The sequence below is a fragment of the Neoarius graeffei genome, chromosome 12 (genome assembly GCF_027579695.1).
Source record: "Neoarius graeffei isolate fNeoGra1 chromosome 12, fNeoGra1.pri, whole genome shotgun sequence".
NCBI classification, from domain to species: domain Eukaryota; kingdom Metazoa; phylum Chordata; class Actinopteri; order Siluriformes; family Ariidae; genus Neoarius; species Neoarius graeffei.
In genome coordinates this window covers 70,682,323-70,687,610 of record NC_083580.1, presented here as the reverse complement: position 1 = coordinate 70,687,610, position 5,288 = coordinate 70,682,323, and the positions used below count along the sequence as shown (strand labels likewise).

The following is a 5,288-nucleotide window of genomic DNA, read 5'->3' as shown; positions in this document are numbered from 1 at the left end:
GGACTGAATATCCTTGCTCTTGAAGTAAACAGTATGGTCCTATGGCTTTAAGTAATTTGCATAACTATTGAACTACGTCACACCAAGATGGCGACGCGCAGAAAGCATTGTAACACTGCACTGACTTCAGAGTTTTGAGTTGCAGGGATTTAATCTGTGGCTGACATTCGTGAATAGATCCTTGAAACAAAAGATGAATATACTTTTTTTCTCTGTTAATGCTTTTGTGTTATCATTTCTCTCTCTGTAAGATTAGGTGTATAACTCCATACTCGCTACCGTGAAGTCCAGGCCTTGAGTTCTCAGGCTAAGTCCTAGCTAGAATGATTTAGTTATCTGTCCAGAAAAATTAAATGTCCTCTAACCTTGCTCGATCTTGCAGTTGCACTCAGTAGGTAGGCTTTCCTTTTCTTTCCCACTGGCTTTTAACTGGCGTGAGAGCGGAGTCTGCCATGTTTGCCCACGTCAACTTGTTTTGGTTAAAAATAGGTCAAACATGCCTCACGGTGGTCTCGTGACATTATTCAGTTGCTAAGGCAATCTCCGGAATCGTAAAATGCGGGACGCATTTTATCTCAGCAAACCATTGACACATAGGATACACGATGTGTGCAGCAGCGCAACATCTCGAAACTCCAACAGCAATAGAAATAGAACATTTTGCCCTGAATTCAACTTTGCAGTCAGAACCTTTAAATACCATCTAAAATTCAAGGAACGTTCTAACGGAGTCACAACAGGAAATTTGCCAAATAAGGTATTATAATAACTACAGCTATCTTCAGAGACTTATTTTGCTGTATCGTTCTCTTACAGAAGGTTCTCAAAGATTGCCAAATGTTACTTTTATGTTTATATTTGTTTGTTTGTTGTTTGCTTGTTTTTTATGTACAGATTAACCAAATGATCAATTTAATCATTGGTTTAATAAATACTATGTATAATAGATGTGTGTTCTGCAAAGGCAACAGTGACTAATTTCAAAGTTAAAGTTCAAAGTGTTTATTGTCATATGCACAATAAGGACATGTCTTCTTGCACAATGAAATTCTGAGTTTGCTGTCCACCATGAATGCCAATTACAAATACAAATAAATAAATAGGCAGAAGAAATAATACAAAGTAAAGGCAATGTCGTGCAAAATAAAAGCAAAAGAAAAAACAGTATAGTATAAAAATAAAGGTAAATGTAGTGCAAAACAGGCAGTATAATACAAAAATAAGGCAATGATTGGATGTAGCAGCAAAAAAGGGCAGTAATGTGCAAATATGTGCAAAAAAATGTAAACAGTCAAGGACAGTTTACAAGGAGGTAGTCCATGGTTATAGAATCCTGTCAGCTGTTCAGGAGTCTGATGACGGTGGGAAAGAAAGAATTTGCCACCAGATAAACCTTTTCAGTCATTTTATTTTGATGCTAGTTTATATATATATAAAAAGGGCAGCATGGTGGTGTAGTGGTTAGTGCCGTTGCCTCACAGCAAGAAGGTCCTGGGTTCGAGCCCAGTGGCCGATGAGGGCCTTTCCTTGTGGAGTTTGCATGTTCTCCCCGTGTCTGCATGGGTTTTCTCCGGGTGCTCCGGTTTCCCCCACGGTCCAAAACATTGCAGGTTAAGCTAATTGGTGGCTCTAAATTGACCGTAGGTGTGAATGGTTGTTTGTCTCTGTGTGTCTGGAGACTTGTCCAGGGTGTACCCTGCCTTTCGCCCATAGTCAGCTGGGATAGGCTCCAGCTTGCCTGCGACCCTGTAGGACAGGATAAGCGGCTACAGGTAATGGATATATATATATATATATATATATATGGTGGTGTAGTGGTTAGCACTGTTGCCTCACAGCAAGGTTTGTATATATATGTGTGTGTGTGTGTGTGAGAGAGAGAAAGAGGGAGCTTGACTGACTGATTTGGGGTGGCCTAATGATATGCGTCCCATGGTGCATTGCGCATGTTCGTTTAAAAGTAAATTAAGGATTTTTAAGTAATTTTACGTTGGTATTTATCATTTTGAAGTTTATTTTGAGCTGTTTTTTTGTTTGTTTATTTTATCACTTGGTGAATTTAAGTCAATGATGAGCATCTGTTTACCGTCATCTAGTTGTGCTGTGCGTTTGTTATAAATTGCGACACCGGAGTTTTACTTACTGTAACTCTTGTTTTTCTTCATATCGAGTAAATCTTTCGCCTTTTACTAAAGATTTCCGTGGAGAGAAATATTATGAGTATAAACCAATTTTTTTAAAGCTTCACTTGGTAGTGAAGTTTCTTATCTATGTTAAAATCAGAAAAAAGCTTATTAATTGGTTTAAGTTTATTATATTTAGAAAAAGTATAAGCTCTATTAAATGAATATTATACGTATAGCTTTAATAGCATTGAGTTTTTAGCAGTTAGGTTTTGTCTTTCATATTAATATATTTATTTTTTAGAAGTATTTTGGGACTTTTTTAGCTTTAAGTTTTATTACGGCAATATGATAATTGATAAGGAAACAATCCTTTAACCTGATATGATTGCCCAGGGTCACCACTTGTTACAGGGTGTTGTACTTTCTTCATGCAACAGGAAAGTGATGTCCTGTATGAAAATTACTGCAGGACCAAAAACCAGAGCTGTATATGTACTTGTAATAAATGTCAAGCTACCAGACTCTGTATACATACTACAGACAGACTTAAGGCATATATATATATATATATATATATATATATATATATATATATATATACACACTACCGTTCAAAAGTGTGGGGTCACTTTGAAATTTCCTTATTTTTGAAAAAAAAGCACTGTTCTTTTCAATGAAGATCACTTTAAACTAATCAGAAATCCACTCTATACATTGCTAATGTGGTAAATGACTATTCTAGCTGCAAATGTCTGGTTTTTGGTGCAATATCTCCATAGGTGTATAGAGGCCCATTTCCAGCAACTCTCACTCCAGTGTTCTAATGGTACAATGTGTTTGCTCATTGCCTCAGAAGGCTAATGGATGATTAGAAAACCCTTGTACAATCATGTTAGCACAGCTGAAAACAGTTGAGCTCTTTAGAGAAGCTATAAAACTGACCTTCCTTTGAGCAGATTGAGTTTCTGGAGCATCACATTTGTGGGGTCGATTAAATGCTCAGAATGGCCAGAAAAATGTCTTGACTATATTTTCTCTTCATTTTACAACTTATGGTGGTAAATAAAAGTGTGACTTTTCATGGAAAACACAAAATTGTCTGGGTGACCCCAAACTTTTGAACGGTAGTGTAATAAAATACTATGATAACACCATAGATATACATAGTATAAAAAGAAGAAGAAACCTTTATTTGTCACATGCACACTTCAAGCACAGTGAGACTCATCCTCTGCATTTAACCCATCTGAAGCAGTGAACACATGCACACACACACACACACACACACACCCAGAGCAGTGGGCAGCCACACACAGCACCCGGGGAGCAGTCAGTGGTTAGGTACCTTGCTAAAGGGCACTTCAGCCCAAGGCCGCCCCATGTTAACCTAACTGCATATCTTTGGACTGTGGGGGAAACCATAGCACCTGGAGGAAACCCACACAGATATGGGGAGAACATGCAAACTCCACACAGAAAGGCCCTCACCAGCGGCTGGGCTCAAACCCAGAACCTTCTTGCTGTGAGGCGACACTACACTACACTAAAAACCTCTCTCCCTCATTCTCATTATCTCATCTCATCTCATTATCTCTAGCCGCTTTATCCTTCTACAGGGTCGCAGGCAAGCTGGAGCCTATCCCAGCTGACTACGGGCGAAAGGCGGGGTACACCCTGGACAAGTCGCCAGGTCATCACAGGGCTGACACATAGACACAGACAACCATTCACACTCACATTCACACCTACGCTCAATTTAGAGTCACCAGTTAACCTAACCTGCATGTCTTTGGACTGTGGGGGAAACCGGAGCACCCGAAGGAAACCCACATGGACACGGGGAGAACATGCAAACTCCGCACAGAAAGGCCCTCGCCGGCCACGGGGCTCGAACCCGGACCTTCTTGCTGTGAGGCGACAGCGCTAACCACTACACCACCGTGCCACCCCACCTAAAAACCTACAGTATATAAAATTGCCAAGCCATGATAAACAGAATGTGCTTACTAACAATCACCAGACACGGGTCTAACTTCAGGCAACTTGGTAGGTCAAATATTAGGTGAGTTGTGAGGAACTGCACAGTGATTGGTTAAGTGCCAAGCTACCAGGCTGTAAAAACATCCTCCAGATTTTAGACATAAACTGCATAAACTGACACTATAGTATATGCAAACTAACAAAGCAGATTTTTTTTGTGAACAATTATATTTGGTTTTCAACACAAATAATTGTATAAATAAAACACAAATAAAACACAGAGTCTATGTGTCAGCCCTGTGATGACCTGGCGACTTGTCCAGGGTGTACCCCGCCTTTCGCCCATAGTCAGCTGGGATAGGCTCCAGCTTGCCTGCGACCCTGTAGAACAGGATAAAGCGGCTAGAGATAATGAGATGAGATGAGATGAAAACACAGATAAAACAATTGTACAAATAAAACACACACAAATTGTTTTTCTAGTACTGACAGCTCAGTTTATGCCTCTCATAGTATATTATGTGTTAACAGTATAATCAAAACAGTCGTACAGAAAGGATAATCTTTTATACCCATTTCCAAAAGTTTTGTGCATTCATTAAAGGTAGACTGTCTTTCACATTTTTCAAGTGTAGGTCATAAAAATAATTTACCCTGACACCTAATTATTTCTGTTTAGTGGACCGAAAGCTACTGAATTCGAATCACAGACTTCCAATTTTATTAGTTTTTTTTTAAAATAGAACAATTAATGAATTTAGACCCATGCGGCCCTAAATTCTCCACTATTTTTTCCTGCTTCACCATGACCCAATTCAAGATACTACGTCATGCATCACGTGGTGGGTTTTCCCCGTTCACGCAAGGCATTGTGGGATGCAAATTTGAAACAGGAGAGAAAAATGAAGTATGTGAATGTGGGAATGAAACGTGAAAGACCAACTACAGTAATGGAAAGTGAGAAGAAAAGACATTATGTTGCGAAGGAAAGGAAACACAGGACAAAACTAATAAATATCGGCGGTTAGCGAGCACCTCGGTGTGATCAGCTGTTTGTTTAGCGACAGAATGATATAACTGTCAGTGCATGGTCAAGATAAACCTGCGCATGCGCACATGGACTTCCCTCTGTCTGCTTGACTGCGTGAAGCAAGTGATTTCATGCATATTATCTGCTAGGGA

At 39.5% G+C, this 5,288-nt stretch overlaps 1 non-coding gene across 1 annotated transcript; it reads left to right on the top strand.

Moving 5' to 3' along the window:
* The first annotated feature begins 2,145 nt into the window (after window positions 1-2,145).
* Window positions 2,146-2,262, top strand: LOC132895828 (U5 spliceosomal RNA). The gene has a single exon (XR_009655860.1). It is a non-coding gene; the product is annotated as a U5 spliceosomal RNA (small nuclear RNA).
* Window positions 2,263-5,288: the final 3,026 nt, after the last annotated feature.